Here is a 25,075-nt window from a genome sequence, read left to right as displayed (position 1 = left end):
GTCTAGAATTAGGTATAAAAAAATCAAATTTTCATTGCGGATAACGTAAGAATTCATCGTTTTAATGGGTTCAAGAAATCTTTAGTAATGAAAATATTATGTATTAGCCTCCTTATTACCAATTTCTAAATCCAATCTAAAATGCATTTACCAAGTGGAGAAAGTATGTTATTAGAGAAAAATCCGAAAATGAAACGACGTTAAATATTGTAATTGAAAAAAAATTTACATCAAAAAATGTGAATCATTTGATAAGAGATTGACAATATATATTACAAAATAATTATTTATAAAGTAATTATTGAATATTTACTTTCTGAATATGTGAAATCATTACAATTTTTATTCCTATTATACCATAATCAAATATCAGCTTATTATTCCAATTTTCTTTTATTATTTGTCTTAAAAAAAATTTTAACTTATAAAATACGATTTATATATAAATTAGATGTATACAAAACTAAAAATTCTTTATTACAAATTCTGAACCAAGTGACCCTATTAAATTGGAAAGTGACAAATTATTGAACGTAAAACCTTATAAATTATTTGTGAAATTACGAGATAATATTAAATCAAAATATATAAGCTAAGAAAATATGATATTTTTTATTTAAAAAATTAGACTATTCGGGCATGCGTACACCATTCTTGTAAAAAGGCTAGTCATTTTAAAAATGAATCACGATAAAAATCTGAGGATTTTTGAATAAGAAATTATTTAAAAAAAGATTGAAGTTATGTAGTAATATTAATTCTATAAACTCTTATAAAAAATAACTAAACAAATGGATCAACGTGGCGCTGAATGATCTTTAATTATAGAAAATAAAATTCAAAATATTAAAATATATATTAACTTTTTTTTCAAAATTACAATTACTCAATTTTTCTGTATGAGAATCTAATGCTATTCTACTGAAAAAATTTTCAACCTTTTTAATGATTATTTCACTTTAGTTGGAAAAATAAGTGATCTATTATATTTTTTTTAATTAAGTAAAGTTAATTTTTTTAAGAAATAATGTGTTAGGGAATATAAAGTGAGATCCTACAATAATTTCTGATCATTAAAAAGCTAATTAAAATAATTAACACATTCAAATTCGTGTCAGAAAATCTTTTTAATTTAAAAATAAAATAAATTAACGCTTTAGATATTTTTATGAGTACTACTGATAGCTGGTATTAACAAAATTTTCTAAAGCTCTCTCAAACTATAAAATTGACATGAATTCGTGTGCAAATTTTTATTCATAAAATAGTCATTTTTATTCATAAAATAGTAATTTTTATCCATAAAATAGTACATCGATATATTTCCAAATATTATTCAATATAACATTTAAATAAATCCCTTTTAAATTGGAATTTTTGCGCAGATGCGCCAAGTTAATTTATTGTCTGACAAATTAAGCAAATAGGATATCAGATTTATTTTTAATAGCTGAATCTATAAAAATTATTATCTAACAGTTTTTATTTTAATAGATTTATAAATACTTAATAAAAATAATTCTATTTAAAATTTATTAGAAAAGATAAAAAATGCAGATGGAATTTTAACAACGTACAAACCACTATACATGACATATTATAACAAAGTATACCTTGCAGTAGATACTTTAGACCAATCTAGTGCAAATCCTTCATCCTAAAACAATAATATTAAATAAATATTTAATAAAATAGTGAAATAGTTATTCAAATTAATATATAAAAATATACCGTATGACCACCAAACAAAATAAACTATTTTTAGTAAAATTATTCCTGCGTGGTTTATTCACAGAGGTCAAATGATTCAAATCATCAGTTATATCATAAATATTTACAACTCTTTCACCGGACCATGAAGCAATATAGTTTCTATTAAAGAATGATGATATCTAAAGTTAATAATATTAATTAAATAAATGACACAAAATTCTTACCGCAATCTTATTTACACTACCATTATGTGTAAAACTTGTCACTTTCATGTTAGGCTCTTCAAAATCAACTTCATCATAATTTTCACTATTATCAGATGAATCTAAATTCTTCTCTGATATATTCTTATAGATTATATCGGTTATAGATCCCAAAATAATTTGATTTTCTTTGCTACTTCAATTTGAGACCCCTGCAACAAAATTACATACTTTTGGCACCTATACACACACAATTATTGAGATAAATCTTAATCAAATGTTTTCTAGAAAACATTTTATACATTTTGAGATTCGACTCCTATACTGTTCGGATTATCTTTGATGGGATCTGACGTAAAAATCGCGAAACTAAGGCATGGAAATCCTAAATCAAACTAAAAACACTTTTGTACAGTATATGTTATAAGTTATAAGTAAGTAAGTAAGTAAGTAAGTAAGATTTTACTATAACATACTTCATGATATAGTTGGTACACTGAAGGATCATAAACAAGATCGTCATCTACATCATTATCCGTTTTGGTTCTTTTGAGTGAAGCCAATTTCGGTATAGTTGCTGTTTGGTAAATAAACTTTCTTAATTAAATAATAAAAAAACACATGATAATATAAAATCGATTTTTTATACTTTAACGGCCTGTTCTTCACCCTCATCATCTAAAATATGATTTAAAGAATTATTTTTCTTATATTAAAGTAACTATTCTCCGTTGTTGTTCTATTGAAGTTTGATATCTTCTTGTTCACTAAATCATATTGACATATTATTTTTTTACTAAATCTATCATACGCTTGCGATTTTTTATCGCATTTTTTAATTTCTGAGATCTTGATAGTTGTCCCATTAAAAATAAATTGATAAATCTATTAAATTTTTCTAAATGCGCGCGTCGCTCAAAACAAATTTATCAGGTTAGTTAAAATATTAAATGAATTATTTAATTACAAAATATTTTCTCATATAAAAATTTTTTATAAAATATTATAATCAATTCGAATATAATAAGAAAAGTTATAAATATAATTATTTCCGAGGTATGTCGAAGATCGCCGTATTTAGATCAGAGCGTGGTTTTCCGTTGGATAGCGACATGGTACACAAAATTTTTAATTTATATGTTGTCAAATGATACATTAATTTAGGTTTCAGCAAAACAAGCAAGGAAGATTCAAAAGGGCACTTCTAAAGATGTCTTCTGGTGATACCAAGAAGAAAAATAAAAAAGCATTGAAACATGCTAGACAACCAAGAAATCTTATTGAAAGCACACCAAAAGCATTTACTGTCGGTATGGAAAAAAAATTTTATTACTTTTTATATATATAATTTGATTTTATAGGAAATCGATTCTTCCAAAACGTGATCTTACTCGTTATGTTAAATGGCCCAAATATATACGTATTCAGCGTCAAGAAAAAATAACTTTTACAACGTCTTAAAGTACCACCATCTATCACCAATTTCAACATACATTGGATAAGCCAACAAGTATCTATTTATTTATTGATTTATAATTAAATAACGTGGAATACATATTTAAGCTTTAAGATTGTTCACTTTTATGCACAAATATCGCCCAGAAACAAAAGCAGAAAAAAACAAAGATTATTGGAAGCTGCAAACAATATGTTGCAGGAGAAAAACCAAAAAAAAATTGAAAAACGTTTCTCTGTACACTTTGTATAAATCTAGTTACTAAATTAATTGAAAAGAAAAAAACTCCTTTAGTAGTTATAGCTCATGATGTTAAACCACTTGAAGTATTTTATTCCGATTAAAATATCATAATTTATTAATAAATTTAAAATAATATAATTTATCATAAATTTAAAATATTATAATTTATTAATAAATTTAAAATATTATAATTTATTAATAAATTTAAAATATTATAATTTATTAATAAATTTGTATAGTTAGTAGTATGGTTGCCAGCCCTTTGTAGAAAAATGGGAGTCCCTTATTGTATAGTCAAAGGTAAAAGTCGACTTGGACAATTGATTCATAAAAAGAAAACTTGTGTTGTTGCCTTTTCTCGTGTCAAAAAGGAAGATATGCCCACATTGGATAACTTGTTGAAACTATCAGAATTAACTTTAATGAACGTGGAGATGAGCTTAGAAGACACTGGGGTGGTGGTATTATGAGCAAAAAAGCTCAAAATAAAATGATCAAACTTGAAAGATCAAAAGCAAAAGAAATCAAAGTTGTACCATAAAGCAATACTTAAAAAGTTGTGTGACTCCTTTGATATTAGCGACTATTATACAAATTTGGTTAGTTATAAATTGTTTTTGTATTTGCGCGTGTAATTTTTGTATGAATCTTAATTATTGATTTACATACTACAATGCAATATTTAATATTAAATTCTCAATTTTTTAGCCAATTATGGTGAAAAAAAATATTTCTTATGAAGTGAGGATATGTGGGTGTTGTGTTATCCACATGTGACATTTTTGAACAAAAATCTTTATTAGAAAATTAGAGTTTCATTCCTTGTTTGAAGAAATGAATTTTTTTTTTAATATGCCAATTAGCTCCCATCAATTCTAAAAATATATTTGAGGATTACATTACGGCAAATGTTCCACCGCGGTATCATAAAATAAAGTCTGTTGATTTCCGTTAAGTCGTTTACTAATATCTTTAATTGATAAATATCTTTGAGTGTTTAAATATTCAATTTTAAGTGAAGTATATGTAAATATTATTCGATATAAAGTAATTATCGAAAAGCCGTCAAATATAAATGGGCTTATATAACAAAATTTTTTGGCTAGAATTTGAATCGTAAGCTTTCTTTTTTAATATTGAGGATAATCAACATTTAACTCTTTTATTTTAAATTATCATTTAAACTCTTTTATTTAAAATTATCATTTAACTCTTTTATTTTTAAATTATCATTTAACTATTTTATGTTACAATGGTCATTTAACTCTTTTATTTAAAATTATCATTTAACTCTTTTATGTTACAATGGTCATTTAACTCTTTTATGTTACAATGGTACTCTAGCTCTTTAAGAGTATATTATTTAACGCAATTTATTTATATATTTATGTTGATTCTACATAGGAAATATAATGAAATCTTCAATAAATGGCTAGTAAACTTAATTTCAGTGAAATATTCTAAAAAATTAGAATATTTATAAGAATTACTTAAGCTATTATTATCAATAGCTTATATTCTATTTCTTCATATGCATAGTATACATTGACTAAAATATAAAATATAAGGGGAAAGTTTCATGGCCTGGTAACAACTTAAATTAAGGTCTCCCAGTAAATTTGATATTTTCTCTTATCAGTGTGATATTATATATATTTGAAGCTAATAAATAATATTAATTATTTTAAAATAAATAACAATCTTTTCAGAGCCCAGAAAATTCACTGACTTTCTATTTTTCAGTATCTTTCGAAAGAAATGTTGTTACATTTTTTGTTAGAGATGTAGTCGAATTTTTTATAAATCGGCTCGTTTAACATCTTTTGGTTTATTTAAATTCTGCTTTGCTGACATTGTATTCTAAGAACTAAATTAGTTTCTATCCTATTTATAAAAGCCCGACATGGCGTAAAAATCGCTTAAAATGGAGTCTCGATATTACCATTAAGTCTTTTATAATGACAGATAATTAATTATCCAGTATAAATATTTATTTATTAATATCCATTGACATGCAATTATATTTTAGTTTAACTAATTATTTTACGTAACGTCTTCCGTGTTAACTGCTTTATCATTGATTTTGTAAAAAACTATGCTAGACTTGTTCACTACATTGACAAAAAAAATATTTCAGATATGAAGAATATAAGCAAACTTCTCTAGCTACATGTATTATTTTTGTATCTTCTGACCGCTAAGAAGCCCGTCTTATCGAGGAAAACTCAATTTTTATCTGATTCAACCTTTCTGAATTCTTTGAAAGGCTTTTATCTCTCCATACTTTAGAGTTGACTCCAAATTTCTTTCTGAGTTAGTTGATATGTAGTTATTAGGCTCTAGCTAGTGAAAACTTTCTGCAATTCTGTATACTACGCTCTTACTTATAATAACGCCATAGCTGTCGTATTATTTTTTTAAGATCGTTTAGCCTTAATATGGAATTCCTACCAGTCCACTATAATATATCTGATTTTTGGTTGTTGGATAATTTTAATCTTTCGTCACCTCCCCTCTTTCCAATTTCAACTGCATTTATCCTATTAAAGGCCTTTATAACTCTCCAAACAGACTTTTAATTTATGGATAGTTATTTGAAAATATCCTTGGTGGATCTTACTTGAAGCGACTTGGAAATAATTTTGGCCGATTCTTTGTTACTAACTCTTGTTGAACCTTCTTCATTTTATAATTTTTATTATTAAGCTTCATCCTATATTTAGGAGATAATATATCTTTCTTAATTATTGTAATTCTAAATAAAACTTATTTCGTAAAATTTTATATCATTTAGTTAAATAGTACTTAATACTTCATGCACTGAATTTAAGTGAGACCGCCTTACTTAGACCTGACAAAATCAGACATTATGTTATGTTATGAATACATTATATTATGAATACATCATTATGTTATGTTATGAATACATTATGTTATGTTATGAATACATTATGTTATGTTATTAATACATTATGTTATGTTATTAATACATTATGTTATGAATACATTATATTATAAATACATTATGTTATGTTATGAATACATTATGTTATGAATACATTATGTTATGAATAAATTATATTATGAATACATTATGTTATGTTATGAATACATTATGTTATGTTATGAATACATTATGTTATGAATACATTATTGTTGGGCAGAAAAAGGTCTTATTTTGATTATAGCGCCCTTTTTCTGTATTATATTACAGGAAAAAATCAAAATTTTCCTTATCACATTTCTGTAGTCTAGGTACCTTTTAAAAGTGTTTTAATAGACCGATAGTGATCCTGTTCTTAAATTACGATTTCGTAAAGCAATATCCATATTTCTAGGGCTTTTAAACTATGAAAATTCAATATGTTGTAAGTTTCACGAGATTCACGTATTTTCCCCATTATGTAATTATGCCGAATTTCACTTTATATTTTTAATGATTTGACTCAAGAATAAAATTTATTAGTTTAAAATCATTAACTTTGTGTTAATATGTAATGCGTTTAGATTTTGCCCCACAAATTACTATTTACTTTAATTACATAATATAAACATTACGCCATCAATAAATCTACTCTAACTCTCAATTCCTAACGATCACAAACGCTAATATTTTCTACTAACCCGTCATAGTGAAGTTTTATTGGATTATATATACATCAGGCAGATAATAATATATAGATTAATAAATAGTCCCTATGATTAAGTACTTGAATTAGTTCTGATTTTGATACATTTAATATATACTACGTATGATACTTTTAGCAAATTGATTGGTAGATATTAGTACATTCCCCCCTTAAGAGTAGTATAGGGAAGAGTTTATCATTAAAACTAACAAATTAAAGCATAGACACCATATTAAAATTTTTGGCGTTTTGAGTAATCTCCTTATAAACTTACTGGGAATGCTATAAGCATCCTCCAAACTTTGTAAAGCTTGCGTCTTATGATTAACTTTACCTTTTCAGCGTACAAACATTAGATCATTGAAAAATTACAACAAATTATAAAGCAATTAAAGGGTTATCTGAAACAATAATTTATATTTTACTATGAAAATATCTATATGGGTTTTCACACAGGCTCTCACTTGCTGTAGTAAAAGAAACCACCCTTTAGTTGATTATGAGGATGCCTTTGATCTTATCATTATTAATATTACCTTACCAAGTTAAATATATATACAAATATTCATATATATTTTTGCACTTGGAGGGCAGAAGCAGTATTTAATCATCCATATTATGCGTAATTTATTATTAATCTTTTTTATAGTTATTTCAACCTTTTTGATTAACAAAGTTTACGGTGTAACAAAACGTAATTTTAAATTTATTGTCCGATTAAAAAGATTTATGATGACTATTATTACAGCCAGATCCCTAAATAATAGTCAGTACAATAGTGAATTCTCGTTCTCATATGTATATCTTTTAATTGGGAAAGTTTAACAAAAATTATTTATCATTATTTAGATGTTTATTTCAATGGAAAACTTCTGCATATATATATATATATATATATATATGATTAGCTCAGTAAATATCTGCATTTTACCATGTTTGATATTGATAAAATCTATTTTTAAAATACCATATATTATATCTTATATCAATAAATCTGTAAAATGATATTAAATAAACATAATCCATTATTTTCATGTAAATTTATTAAGTATGATAAAAAACTTAAATTACATAGAGTGCTACTCGATTCGGGAATGAACGCACGGGATCGACAACAATCGTCTTGAATTTGATATAATATTAAATAATTTTGACAATTCTTTTCTAAAATGTTTACTATGATACACAAATAAACTACGTAACATGATAGATTTTCTGAAATTTTAATTAGCCGTAATTTTATATTTCCGCCTTCGAAACTCCCTACGTAGCCTCTATTTTGTTTCTATAGACTTCCTCGCTGGAGACGAAACTGTCTTTTTTTGTATTACTATTCTATTTTGTGAATCCTAAGTTTTTAAGAAATTGTATTCACAGCCATTCATCAGTCTATATAATTGATTCTTCATTCACGTTCTCAGCAATGATTCTTTCAGTAATATCTCTCTTCCTCCTGTAGGTTGTTATTAAAAAACAGTTCCCAGCGTTATCAATTTCAACTATCATCCATATTGCTGATTTTAAAAAATAAAATCTGTCATTATAATTCCTTTTTGAACATTATCACTCTCCCCACCAATTTTTTAAAATTTTTATCTTGTTCAGGTGCCATGAAGTCCTGAACAACTATTTTCCATTCACAGATGGTAGAAAATGACGATATGGAAAGATGCATTATAATTTTTTCATAAGTATTTGTTTGTTGCTGTTATTTAGGAAAATGAAAGAAAACATATCCACATTTTGAAGTCTAGACATCTCAAATATAGTATCTTTTCGTATCAAGGTCTTTTCAGGCAAGATTAACGCTTATATTGATAAATATTCTTTTAATTATGAACATTGATTCATAATTAAACAAACACTTGCTGGATCCTTTTATTAATTATTAATACATGATTTTGCTAAATTTTTCAGAATTTTGATAGCAGATTCAATATTATCTCGAAAAAAAATCCAAAATAATAATTTTATCCATTGCCTTCAAAGTGAATATTATTTTTAATTTAGCCGTTAAGCAAACAGTACACGATAAACGAACGAACGACGAAAAGTTTCGATTGTGAACACCTCACAGTAATTTAACCAACAAATCTAGGCATCATATGCCTGTTTAATCAAAAACGCATACTTAATTTATGGGATTTTATTTGCTTCTAACAATGCCACAATGAGACGAATAAATATATTATGAGTGGATGTTCAGTTCTATATGTTATCTTCCTCGTAAATATACCTTTTTTAGCCGCAATAATAAATTAATATGAAAACTATCAATATGCATGTAATGCCTTAGAGAAATCAAGTTCACTTTTGAAATAATAAAAAGCTTATTGAATTATTGTCATGTGTGTGCAAAAAAATATATAAATATTCATGTCATTTTACTTCATTAAAGTAATCTTATCAAATTATATAGTTGAATTAATTCTATTCTTATTGGGCTATTGAGCTTAAAACTTTGCCATCATCATTGAGAATTTAACATAATAATAGTAGACTGGTCGGCTTAGTGGTGTGATCTCAGGCTCTCTGACCACTTTGACACGCGTTCGAGGCATGTCAAAGTTATTAATTGCCACACATCTTTCGTATCGCTTAATTGATAGTTAGTAAGAACACTATTCTAACTGCATGTTTGAAAAAAAATCACATAATATTGTGAGTAGGAAGAAGCCTGTTAGGAGAGCAAATCGAGTGCTGATGCACTTTTGGTAAACTCTTACTTCCATTAAGGTGATTCCCATAGAGCCAACGTTCGACAAATGGATATAGTAGGAGTGGTAATAGCCTATTACTAGAATGTCTAGTGAGGTCAAACTACCGTAGAATAATAAGCCTGATTCTGTCAGTATGTGTATATTATGATGATTAACTCCATGTGATGCAAAAAGCGCTTAATGAAGCAAGTCTTATTAAGTTGAACTATACAGTCCAATAGAATGCTTTAGTGGTTTTATCTTGTAACGAAAAAAATTTATTACACACTTCAATTTTTTTGCAATAATTTTAAGTTGTGCTATACTGATAGCGCTATTTTCAAAAGGAAAGACCTAATAGTTCCAGCCCTAAATTAATTATATTACCATAACAATATTTCTCATTTTCAAAATCAGAAAATAACTAAATTCATGACCTTATTTTTCTGTCATACTCAAGTATTTTATATTATCAAGTCACATGCAACTTGATAATGTAAAATTTTGTTTTTATCTTATCAGAGTAAAATCTCTCATGACATATTCCGACCTTGATTTAAAGCATCTGTGTTTCAAAATAACTCAATTCATATGTTCATCTAAGCTAGATACCCCATAACCTTTTTATGATAAATTGGCTGATATTAAGTTAAGTTAAGTGATCATAAAAAATAATGTTATTCAGCGATTTATGTGACGATGCTCGAGTAACGAAAATAACACATCGGTAAAGATCGGAATCATTTGAATTTTAAAAATAAAACCATTAAGTATCAACGTATAGTACTCAATTCTTTATTTTTATATTTTCATCTGAATAAGAAATCATAAATGTAAGCAGACAACGTGTCGCAGTTCGATACTTGCGTTTGAAGGCTGCCCAAATAGATTTAATTCGATTAGTCTGAACCATTTCGGTGAAAACTAATCTTTTTTATGCCACTTTACCTTAAACAAAACCTAAATTTTTTTTTGAATTATATGAAGCCCGCCGTTGTTAAATATCAAGGAACCATCATTAACGTTTTCGATAATTATTCTTTCAAGTCTATTTTGATATTTTTGAAGCTAATTTTAAGGAATTAATTATCATGCTCATCTATCCCACCTATAATCCAATACTGTTAATTCTTAAGATTCTACTTACATTATATTTTTGTTAGCAAATGACTATTTCGTCAATTTGAATAGCACCAGATTTTTTCGCATTATTCATCATGTTTTAACATCATAAAGTCACGAATAACTTATTACTATTCAGATATAGTTTTGTACAGACTTATTTTTAAAATGAATTGTAAAGATTTGTAAGAACAGTGGGTTTTTATTGTGTATACCCTAAAAAGAAATTATTTAAAAACAATTTATTTTAAAAACAAATTATTTTAAAAAGAAATTATTTTAAAAAGAAGCTTTTATAACTCAAAAATACTATTTTTTCCTCATACAGTATCTTGGTAGCTTTCAACGCATCAAAATTGATAACAAGCAATAGTGTCTTTTCTTACGGATATATTCACTAACTCGCCACATAGGCATGACATGCAAACACGGAGAAGTCCCAATATTTTGTAAAGTTAAATGGTAAATTCATTATCTTTTCTCAAATAGAAAAAATGCTTAACTGTAATGTCATCGATGTACTCTAACGTAAATTTTCCTAAAATAGCCTATCCGCACAGTTTAACCGATATTCATCGAAATTTTCCGAAGTTTGACCTATGTATATTAGAATAGCCATGTAGTTTATACTTAATCTGCCGGTCAAATAAAATAAATCTAAGTGACCTCGCCGAAATACCTAAATAAGAATCTATTTTATACATTTCACCTAATGTTTTGCTTTTGGGACCTCCTTATAATTGACTAACAACTCCCAAATTCAAAAAAAATCATATTAAAGTACATAGTTTAGTGAGAAAGTGAGAAAGACAACATAACGACCAAACTCTAAAATTCATTCCAAAAATTTCGTTCTACCTACATACTATTCTAAAATCAATTATGAAAAATACGTGTTGTTTATAAATCATGTTAGATAGCACATGTAAACGACTACAGAAGATTCTCAATATTAATAGTTGCTATTTTATTACAAAAATTAAAGTACCTAATGATTAGAACTATAAAACTATTTAAATTTTAAGATTAATTAATTAACGGCTACTTTGCTCACTAAATAAGATTTTAGTCAACATACTAAATTAATCGAATAATTTATTTTTAAAGAGAGAAAAAGAAAAAATAATCATTTTTTCTACTGATACTTCGATAAATTCGGATGCCGTCACAATTAGGATTTTTAATTTTATAAATATGGAAAAAGAAAGTAGGCAATAAATATCTATTGAAGTTTAAAACAATAACAGAAGTGTTAAAAAATATGAATATAGAATTGATGTGGGATAAGTTAAAAATAAAACATAAAAAGTGAACTCACAATAAGTACACATAAAAATATCATTACAGTTGCACCTCTAAAATAAAAATTATTAAATAGTTAGAAGAAATATTAATAATACTCTGGTGTTATATAGACAGTGATCCTATTCCATACAGTTATTGAAAAAGTAATCACAAAAATAAGAACAGGGACGAGATATTTAAAATATATTTTGATATTCCGGAATGATTTATCATCTACTATTACGTATTTTGTCAACTAACTGATAGAATTTGTTGATGTTGGTGTTGTTGTTTACTTAAAATATTAACCTAAAAAATGAATTAATAATATAAATCAAATTTCTAAATAATATAGACAAATAATAACCTTATTATTAAGTGAAGAATATGCATCTTCTAACTCATTTATACGTTCATTGAGACGATACTCCACTATTTCTTGGGTTTCATCAATTTTAATTAAATGAGTTTTTATTGTATTCAACTATATAATTATATAATATATATTTCTAGAATTGGCAAATATATAGAAATAAAAGGTTAATGATAGCAATAGTATATAATACGAACTTCGGTAAAATATGCTATTATGTTTCATCAAAAAGTTGTTGGTTAACATCATTTTTAAGAATATCAAGTTTCTAAAATTGAGTCAAATTATAAATATAAAAATTATTTATACTCAGAATTGGTTTTAATATCATTTCTTATATTAGAAAGATCTTTTGCTATTTCCTAGAGAAAATAAGTGAAAATATTAACTATAATGTTAAATTGTAATGCAATCGTACATTTACCAATGATAAAAATCTTGTATCATATGCACTAATTCCCCGAATTGGGGGAACCACTATTATTTACATTATACACAGCATTCATTAATCTATTTGTCTCATGATGTTGAGCTTCATCACTAAATTATCATATAGTTTATTATTATACAAGATGAAGTTATATGAATACTTGCTAAGTGTATTTGAGGTTATACTCATATTTTCAGTTAAATTATTATCTAAACGTTTACACCAAACATTATAAGGACACTTGTAATTAAAACATAGAGTATATCCATTAAAGAATGTTTAAATACATACTTTTTTATTCGTTTCACCATGCATATCTTGAATACTACCTAAAATATATGATTTACATAAATCAATATGGCATTTAAAAAACTTATTCATTGATGGCTATATTATACTTGTATGATACTTCACCACCTACAAGTGATTTTTTTGATTTTCCTTTCTTTTTAATTATAACATTTGTTGAATGATTGGACCTCTAAATGGAAAAATAATTAATAAAAAATTACATTTATCTACAAATGATACATAATAATAGATTTTCAGTATATATATAACAATTTCAATACTTAATTTTGCCATTAAAAAAGTATAATAAAGATGTCAATAAATTGTTTATATTTCATAAACTTATAGTTTCAAATAATCTCCTATTTTTTTGAAGTTAATTAAAAGACGTAATATTCCATGAATATAGCAAACCAATTTTATAGTGTGCTGTTAAAGATAAGTATTTATCCTTAATAAAGTACTTTCGTGCGCATATATTAACTTCGAAAAAAAAATAATTTGACAGCTAGCAAGTATTTTAGATCAAAATAGATGTTTTAATTCATACATTAACAGTAAAAATTTAAATCATCAATATTTTTAACAATTCGCAAAAGCGATTAAGCTTATAAGATTATGTTCTTCTTCTTTTTGGTCATTAAAATAACTAATTTGTTATAAATATAAGAATTAGTAACATTTCATCTATATATCATTCTTTTATATATATATCATTCTTTTATATATATATATCATTCTTTTATATATATATATATCATTCTTTTATATATATATCATTCTTTTATATATATATATATATATCATTCTTTTATATATATATATATTTCATTCTTTTTATATATATATATCATTTCTTTTATATGTGGAAAAAATCAAAAAAGGAATGATGTACATAGTGCGAATTTAAAGAAATTTTTTGTTCATATTTATTTAGATAATTTGAATTTCTCTTTTTCAAATCAAAATTTAAGAATAATAAACGGTATTTTAATTACTTAAGCCTTTATGGTGTAGTTTCATTTTCGTACAAGCTATGTAAAATCTAATGAAAAGTTCGTAGTGCTAAATTTGGGTATAATTTTCAAATATATCATAAAATGGATAAAATGGATAAAATATAAAGTTAATTAATAACAAAAATTTGTATAATATGGCTGATTACAAAGCAGGTGTATTGTTTACATTTCACTTTCTTATTTCTTTATATTAGTCGGAACAAATATACGACCTAAAAACTTATCCTAATGTAGGACATAAAAAAGAATATATAAATCATACATTAAAATTTCAAGTAGCATAATACAATGGGGGATACAACAACGTCTTCTACTTAAGCCTCATAGTTTTTGATTAAAATAAGACTGTGTTAAATTTTGTTGTGTGAAGATAAAACAATTGTCTAATTTCAAGTTTATAGCTTAAACATGAGGAATCATTATAGAAATTACTTTAAAAAATTATATAATATTATAAAAAATTATATTTAGCTAATATATGTAACTAATTCATTTTTAATCTTACCATCACGAAAATTCAACATCTAGAATGAATAATAAAAATTTTTCTACTAATCTAATTTCATAGTACACGATTATATATATTTCAAAACATAGTCATCATTATACATAAAAAAATTAATTAGAAAATTGTATCATTTCTGTTAATAACACATTTGTGATTACTGCAATAACATAAAAAAGAATTCATAACGAATATCACATAAGGATATAACATGAAAGCGTGATTCGTCACGATGAATGTACGACTAATTCCGGTCTTATTATGGTGCGCGAGGTATAAAATACTATTCTTCAGTTAAATGATATAAAATTTATAATATATATTATGCTATAAATAATAAAATTTATAATATATATTATGCTATAAATTTAGGATGGAATGTAATAAAAGAAATGATTAATGTGAAAGAAAATAATTATCAACCATCACTAATAAAGATGGAGACAAAGTTATTTCAAAGTCGCTTGAAGTAAATTCCGCCAACAATACTTTCAAATCACTATTCATCAACTACAAATCTGCTCTGATAGTCATTTAAGTCCTTAATAAGACAGGTACAACTTAAATTAAATAGCGGGGAAGTGATTAAATATCAAAATTATCCACAAACGAAAATCTGATATATTAAAGAGATTGATAACAATTTTTTATTAATACTTAATTATTATAAAACACTGGTATATGATAACTATGGAATTTTATAAGCAAAATCACTAAAAGTTTTCACTATAGTCTAAAAACTACTTATCCATTTAATCAAAGTATAAATTGTGAGTGAGCGCTGAAATTTAGCTAGATAAAAGTTTTCACAAATAGTTCAGAGAGCATAAACTAGAAATAAAAAAAATGAAATTCATTTTTCCTAGATGAACTTGAATCATAACAAAGCAGTCAATATGGAATACTTAAAGAGTTGTTTAATAGAACTGAAAAAATATGCTAATGGATTATTAAATCTTTAAGTTGGATAATGCTGTCATCATATATAAAGGACTTAAAGATTATATCAATTCTCCCAAAATGTTATTTTTGGATTCATATTCGCTGTTTTAAAATTGAATTGATAATATTCTTCAATTTGGGAAATATAAGTGATCAGAGAAGAATTCAATAACGAAAAATAATTAAAAGAACTGAATTTTACAAAATTCGACTTTATCAGTGGCACCTACTGTGACAATTACTATCGAAAGATTCTGAGATATAAGTAAGCTCACATTGATAAGATGAAATCTCGCTTTGATTTGAAAATCCTTTTATATGGCATGAATAATTTCTTAATTTCGGTATAATTTAATAATAAAACTTGATATATGCCATAATGAACCTATTTTAATTTAATCATATGATAAAAATCTAATAACTCATTATTAGTATAATAATATTCTAGGAAAATTATAATATTATATAAAAAAATAAAAAATTTACTTAAAGTTGATAACGTAGTTGCTGTGCGCAGCATTGGAGAAAAAGATTAGCCGGTTGTCATAGCAAACTATTTAATACATTAAATAAGTGTTATTTATATGTCAGATTAATTTTAAAAATAAGATATAAATATCATTTTTATTATCAAAATTCACAGTGCTATTATAGTTATAAAATATGATATGTTCTACATGTACAAAATTAATATAAATCTGCATGAAGAAGCTTATTTAAAAAACATATCTAATCTATTAATATATATTTCAACGAGAATTAATTTAAAATATATTTCAACGAGAATTAATTAAAATATATTTCAACGAGAATTAATTAAAATATATTTCAACGAGAATTAAAATATATTTCAACGAGAATTAATTAAATATATTTCAACGAGAATTAAAATATATTTCAACGAGAATTAATTAAAATATATTTCAACGAGAATTAAAATATATTTCAACGAGAATTAATTAAAATATATTTCAACGAGAATTAAAATATATCCAACGAGAATTAATTAAAATATATTTATAAAAAGAATTAATTTAAAATATATTTCAACGAGAATTAATTAAATATATTTCAAAAAGAATTAATATTAATTTTAAAAAAAGATGTAATTAATTTAAAAAATGACATGTTGGCGCACACCAATTATTATTAAATAATAATTCTTGGCGCACAACCAATTATTATTACGCCGTGAAACTTATTAAAATTTCTAAAGTCAATTCATAATCAGCAATTGTTTCAAATTTTATATTATTTTATCATGTATACTATAAAAATTTTATTTAATAGACTTATAAACTAATATAACAGAATATCTGCTAATTTTATCATACTTATCCGCGTACAACATAATTATATCAAACTCAATCGTCATAGAAACTACGAAAGTAACTAATTTTTTAGTTTTAAACTTAAAAGCAGCCTCTATTAATAATTAATTAACAAAGATTTCTTATTTCTTACTTTGACTTCATTTTACTATTTTTTGATGGAATTATTTCATTTGTAGTTTCCAACTATACAAATATATGCATTTAATTTTTAATAAATATTTAAATATACTTGTTTAGAATTTTCACTATCAAATGACATTCTATAAAAATACGATTTTAATTTACAATAAAAATAATCCTGCTTCAACGAATAAACAGCACAAATAACTAACAGATTATATTTATGCGCTTGCGTCAGTCTTAACGATTCATCTTTTACTCGATTCACTCTTAAATTCTTATTAGACTAAATTTTTTCTGTCGGCATATTTAATAATTATGAATGGTTTAAGATATTTATAGATGCAATATTGTTTATAATATCTAAACAAATTATTTTAACACCAATGTTCCATATTTAGCGAATTAGGATTACATTTCTTTCATGTGGTATTATTATAATTTTTGTATTTAATAACATTTATTATACAGTGAATATTACATAAACAGTGTGTATATCTTTTGGGTTAATATTACATACTTTTTTCTTACAAAAATTAGTTACTTTACCCACTTTGTAGTTTAATTGTATTTTCCCTAATATACAATTTAAATTATTTTCGAATTATTTAATTTTATTCATTATTTTTATTATATATAAAAAATTATTTTTTCGATTAGATATTGTTAGTAGTATATATTTTGCTATTAATTAATGCATAAATATTCTACTACATTGCATATTTTGGGCCTTAGTTATGTTTTTATAAACTTATTCAGAAAATATTCAATCTCTTTTATTACGCAGAAATACAACCTATTTGTTTATTTAGACTTCAATGATTTTACGTAATTACGTAATTTTCGTAATTTTTATGATGATTTGAATTTACTTACTCAAAACAAAGTTATTTTTTAAGATCTGTCTAATACACTGATGTACTTACTAACAATACATGAATAATTTTTAGCCCATTAAAATCCAATATATTGAAATTTTATTTAATAGAATTATTTTTTAGATTATTGAAGATATATATGGTATATATAAAATATACAATTCTATCAGTATATAGCATATTTTAATGAAATATAATTCTGAATAGAAATAACTTGATATTGTACATTTTCTTTTAAGTACATATAATCGATTACAATATTTGTCTTATTTTCTGTTCCGACGTGCTAACTACAAGTTTAATTTATATTTAGAGTTCTGATAGTTTTTAATGGCTTATCAGGTCAAATTAAAATAAAAAACTTATTTACTCAATGTGGGATATTTATTTATAGTTTGAGGATTAAGAATTTGATTATTATAGCCCATAGAAACATTATTAAAATTTTGCATTGAAGTATATGATCTTCTATATTTAATTTTTCATTACAATGAATTATTGATCATCCTAATTGTAATTATAAAGTTGTGATTTAGTATTATTTCTAAGTTTACAAAAATTATTATACTTAAATTTACCAGATTTTTATCCCTAAAATGACTATGGAATAGCTATTTTGCGACATCAGATTATAATTTATTTATAAATCATAAAAAAATGGATCAAGTAACGCAGCATTCGTTTAATTGAAATTTTGATTTACATCTTTTATTATATGCTATAAGTCTACTTATTTATAAGTCTACTTATTTTGCACTTAAACATCATCAAGTATTTCTTATCCTCGTCATATATTGTGTAGGAATATTACAATTTTAAAACTACTTTATGATTTAATAAAGTTCTTGCTGTGCTTAATTTCTTCCAAGGCATTGGTAGCATATCTTAATTTTTCTGGCACGTAAAACATAAGTGAATATAGAAATGTGTTATTGTATATTCTTATCGGCTTTTGTGCAGTTACAATAAAATGATTCTCATAAAATCTATATCAGTCATCAGATTTAAAAATAATTAGTATAACAATTCAAACCACTAAAAATCGCATAGATTAATTCTAGTTCGCATGTCTGATAAGTATTAATCGTATTAAAGCATTTATACTTATTTATGAAGTAGCATTATTTAAAATTAATTTTTGATGTTAAAATCCTAGATAAAATAATTTTTATATAGAGAAATATGAAATAATCATTACTGAAAATAAATGTCAATTTCATTCAAGAATTTTACATATTCTTCATTAGAAATTATTAATTGAAAAGGATTTATTCTATAAAATTATTAATAATAATTATACTTGTTTTCTATAAAATCTAGTAAATATACAAATTAAATATGTCACGGGAATATAAAAGTAAAAGTTTTATGGAAGTCTATTTTATTTTATTCCAGATATGTGTGTAAAAATTATTCTAAAATTAATTATTTGTCAAATAACATATTTTCCATTTAGACACGGACTAAAAATCTACGAAATTAACCTATTTTAAAATAAATTCTTTGATTGTTGACTCCATCATTTGGATATATACGACCTTAATTACCGATATTCTTGAGGCAACAATACTGACAATTATTTCGTATTTTTGTTGTAAAATAAATTATCGAATCATATAAAATAGAGAACTTGTACTCTTATCACCCAGCCAAAAACATGAGAATTATAGAGTATTTTAAAAGCAAGATTTCTTTAACTGATTACTCATGTAAATAATGTTTACGTGGAAAGATTTGAAAAATATATATTCTAAATTGAAAATGTCTTTTGCAATGATCAACGAATGCATTTTCAATCATTGAAGAGGAATAGTGTTCCTTTTCATTAAGTAACTTATCACTGACTATCTAAGTAATATATTTAGCATTTATTGTTTTTTTAAGACCAAATATTTCAGTTATTTTATCTATATTATATCGCTCTGTAGAAATCAAAATAATTAAAATTTTAATTGACGAAGTTTTCCGAGTTTACGATAATTTATTTATGAGGCACGTGATCACTTGTAGCTAATAGTCTACCTATATCAATTTTACAAAACAGAAAAGCATTCTAATGAATGCTTTTTATACTACATTAAATTAACAATTTACTCCTAATGAGTTAAAATTATTTTTAGAAAATAATATCGTAAAAAGTGCAAAGGTTGATTTTTTGCACTACTGAGTCGTTTTGTGACTTCCAACATGTTATTTCCTTCCCTAAATCTAATATAATAATTAATTCTAGGCATAACTCTCAACCATAGCGCAGGTTGCACTGACACAAGATATACAAAAAGTAGCAATTTTATATAGTACAACTTGAATTCTTGAAGGTTGAAACTCTGGCTTTATTATCCCAGTGTTTGTAACTTGATAGGGCGGTTATGAGACCTTGTTAGAATGCATTAGGTCACTAAGAAAGCAACCAGGTGTCTTGGTGGTACATGCTATTACTATTGCTATTGCCATTCAACAGTTGGGTTGCGAGTTAGTTATTCGTTTCGGCTAGTGTTTCTAGTTTTCTGCATATTTGGATCGGAAGGTTTTATGAACATCATGCTGATTTTTTTGATTTTATAGACAATTATAGATTACACTGGTAGTTGGATAGAAAGGTGAGAACTTGGAATAGAGCTTAATGCACGATGAATTTCTATCTGATTGTGGTGATCCTTATAGATCTAACATTCGACAAATGGATATAGTAGGAGCGGTTCGTTCTATAACGAGTGTGTTAAACTACCACACTACCACATAATGATAATCCAATGCCTACTGATGCGAAATATGTATGACTAACATCGCTGCAGTGCGCTACCTATAACACTAGATGGAGCAAGTCTGACAAACACAAACTTCTTAGTCAAATAAAGTAAGTCCTGTTTTTACTTTGTAAATTAAAAATCATATATAAAAAATTAAGAAGGCTCCCCACTATTAAAACAATATACTGCGTCCTATAAATGATATCTGTAAATATTGGATAGTTCACTAGCTACTATTACTCTACGCTAATAATGTCAGCTATTTCATAATTCATTTCTGATTGAGTATGGCTCCAAATTTAGATGCCTAATGATACAGTTGGATAGGATTACACCAGGCAATGTTATACACTCTTTTATTATTGTGTATTTTTTTTTAAATTTCTTCAAAAAACATGTTATTTTCAGCTAACAGGTGTTTTTTAAAAAAAAATACTATCTCATTCATCAAAAGTGTTTACAAGTTGAATGTTAACTAATCTGTAATCATAAAAAACACTATAACCAATTTGAACTAATAAATGGTGCATTCTATAGTATTGAGAACAATCTATGCTTGATGCAGTACAGAACACAAAAATTTAATTCTTTTGTGATTTTCTTGCTATAAATACTTCTCATTTTCCGACGCTCAACAAAAAGCATAATTTATATCTATGTAGTAGATATAAATATACGCCAAGTTCAAATATCATTCATAATTCAGACCTCAATTTTAAGGTTTTCAACGCCAGCATATGAGTGTCTACTATTGCGTAACTCCATTTATCATCTTAAAGTTACTGGAAAGTAACTCAGAAAAGCATGACATACATTACTTATCTAGCGGTAACAATGCAGTCAATATCTCTACAAAAATTTGTCAAGCCAAGAGCTTTGAGCTTTCCGGTGGGTTCCTTTAAAGTGTTAACAATTTTTATTTATATCTCATTGTGAAAGAAATACATCTTAGTCTGTAAAGAATATTTTTTAAGTACATATGGAATAAATGATTATAACTAACACTAATAAATCTGTACTGATTTATTCATTCTGACTTAGTAGGAATATCTGTTTGAAATGACTTATGACAGTCCTATTTAAAAAGTCTCAGTTTTTTACAAAAAAAAGATATTACAAAATCTTAATGTTATATACGACTTCATTCGTTTGAGATCGGTAATAACTGTTTTTACCAATAAATATAATTATCTAGTGTATTCTGTTATAACCAAAATGCCAACAACCTACTCTTCTATAATTTGCTTGGAACGAATGTTTTCCAAACTTTACACTAAATTAAATAGCTCCAAAATAACACCATTTTTACGATCTCGCCGCAAGCGGCTGTCGCTAATTACACCGCCCACACTATAAAAGCGGCAACATTAATCTGGTGATCATTACGTTTATTTTGAACCTTTTGTATTGTTATTCCATTCTCTTTTTTTGCGTAAAACTACAGGACACTACACTTAATGACCCCTTTTTTTACTTATGGCTTTAAGTTTAAAAATATGAGGGACAATCAGATGTTATTTCGAGTATTCCGCATCAATTAAATTTAGAATCTATCAAAACTTCATGTTTAATCATTATATTTATAATTTACACAGATCGTTGTGCTTTTCAAAATTATTCTTCAACTTTTAAATATCATTAATTTTTATGAAGAAATAGTTACTCCACAAGAATTGTATACTAATGAAAATATTAAAATAACATTTAAAAGTCACTTAGAATACCAAAATAGCATTTAGATAGTATATACTATAACTAAGAATGATATTTTGCTTAATTATATACATTTATATATTATTATGAATAAAATACGATACTTTGCGACTCGTTCAGATTATTTACTAGTCTTTTTTAAATAAGAATATATTTAAAAACATTTGTTAGAGTGAGCTTTTTTAAACTCTGGTGTTGTTAAATTACTGAACGAAAAAGTTTTATTACAACTCCCTTTAACTATGCCAATAGAACAAGTTTAAATAGCAAGCTACAAATAAATATAAGAATCCCCACAATTATTTATATTTAAACCGAGTAAATAGTTTAGCAGTACAGTCTAATTTCCTCAATATCATTGAACGTGAGGATATGTTCCGCTGCAAAGGATTTTTTCAGTTATTCATACCCTTATATCTGAAATGAGTAGGAACATTAAATTACGTGTTTTTATAAATTATCAACTGTACTTAATAGAGGATGTCTCAACATCTTTTAGTGAAATATTACTGTTCTCTAACAAGATCTAAGTTGTCATTAAATATAAGTGCTGTATATTTAACAATCACTAATTTAAGCAGATATAAGTTGAGTTATATAATTTTTAAATCCAGTTGCGCCAATCTAAATCAGCACAGAAAAATAATTGGTATCATTTTCATTTAGTGTAAAGTTTCCATTATACTCTCGGATTTATTATGAGATTTTTATATCAGAAACGTATAATAATATTATATGTTAACGTTTTTTACTATTTTGACAAGAAAAACTGCATGCAATGTTTCACAGGAAATTTTTGTCATATCCTATCACAAACTCTATTATTAGGGGAAATTATGTGTTTTTATACAAAGTATGATATAAATTTATCTCACTGAGATGACTCTAGTAGATTCATATCTATAGATGATGTGACAGAAGTGGTAGAAAACCATACAAAGAGAATATGTGGTGGATTACATCACTACAAAAAAAGAATTATGTTTAGGGGACGTGACTAAAAATAATGACAACCTGCGATTCCCACAGTACTGCATAGAACACATTAGACCAAACAATGTTTTACTATCACAAGAAATTTACGCCAAAAATTTTAACTTGTCAAAAATAAACTTATATTATTATTACCGAAGTTATTAATAATGATATTGTATATAAATACTTGGTCAAATACTCACGGGCAGATGTGGAATTACTGCTTTCTTTGAGCATACACGCGATGGAGTTTAAAAATAATAATATCAATAAATTTTATTTCAAAAATATATATCTAACTGTTTAAAAGATATAATAAAATTATTTATTTAAAAGGGGGATTATTTCTAATCTTCGTGATTGAACATTGTGAAAATAAAGACGCAAGTGTACACTGAAGTGCTTAAAATTTATTTTATAGATGTTATAAAACAACTAATTCTAAAAACACTCAATATAAATGAATTAATCTCACTAGACTAATCTATAACGAGCACATCAGTTTCCATAAAGAAAAATTGAAGACAATGTGCAATGAAACAAATCCAAGAGTCCAAAATATGTTAATTTAAATCTCAAAAGAGCTATTTCTAAACAAATATAAGCACTGCAATGTATCATTATAAATTAGCTATTACATTTAAACTCAAAAAATTTTTACTTTCATATGCATATTCTAAGTAATACCGACTTTAACCTCTTAACTGTTTTCGTAGCTATTAACATCATTGTCATGATATGTAATTTTTCGCGTTTAAAAGATATATATTAATTGAATTCAAGCTTTTTATGGTTATATTTCATGAAAAATGTACATAAGCTTTAATGAATATATGTTCAGTCTTAAGAAAGATAATTTTATTGTAGATTATTTTCCGACTTTAAAAATCGCCCCATATTATGCCTGTTTTTTATTCAGAAGTAATTGGAATCTTTTCAGTAAAATGATCAAATATGTAGATAATATAATCTTACGAAAAATTTAGATTATACTCTCTTACACGACCATTAATTTTTTGTAGCTTTACTTGTTAATCTCTGCAGACATGCACATATTGTTTCTTATTTAATACTTTTTCAGTATTAAGTTTATTTTAATTTTTTTTAATTCTTACTATTTTTGAACACTTTTATATAATAAATAACTTAGAGAAAGTCATTAAATAGTCAAATGAAATAGCAAATTTAGATATCTTCTTAAAAATAAATTAACATGAAATATCTAGTTTTCGGCCCGTTTAAAAAGCTATTGACATGGCTTTTTTAAAGAACAATATAATAAATTTATCCAACTGTATTACATACTGATTCAGACCAATAATATTTATAATAAATAAATATTTTTATTATTACATATCACTGATAGATGTTTTTCGAGTAGAAGAAAATATATTCT

At 25.2% G+C, this 25,075-nt stretch overlaps 1 pseudogene; it reads left to right on the top strand.

The window, feature by feature from the left end:
* Positions 1-2,974: 2,974 nt before the first annotated feature.
* LOC139225148 (large ribosomal subunit protein eL8-like) lies at positions 2,975-4,156 on the top strand (annotated as a pseudogene).
* The last annotated feature ends 20,919 nt before the right edge of the window (positions 4,157-25,075 follow it).

The sequence above is a fragment of the Pempheris klunzingeri genome, unplaced genomic scaffold, assembly GCF_042242105.1.
Source record: "Pempheris klunzingeri isolate RE-2024b unplaced genomic scaffold, fPemKlu1.hap1 Scaffold_69, whole genome shotgun sequence".
Classification (NCBI taxonomy): Eukaryota; Metazoa; Chordata; class Actinopteri; order Acropomatiformes; family Pempheridae; genus Pempheris; species Pempheris klunzingeri.
Note: the sequence above shows the minus strand (reverse complement) of the source record. Positions and strands in the feature narration are given on the sequence as shown.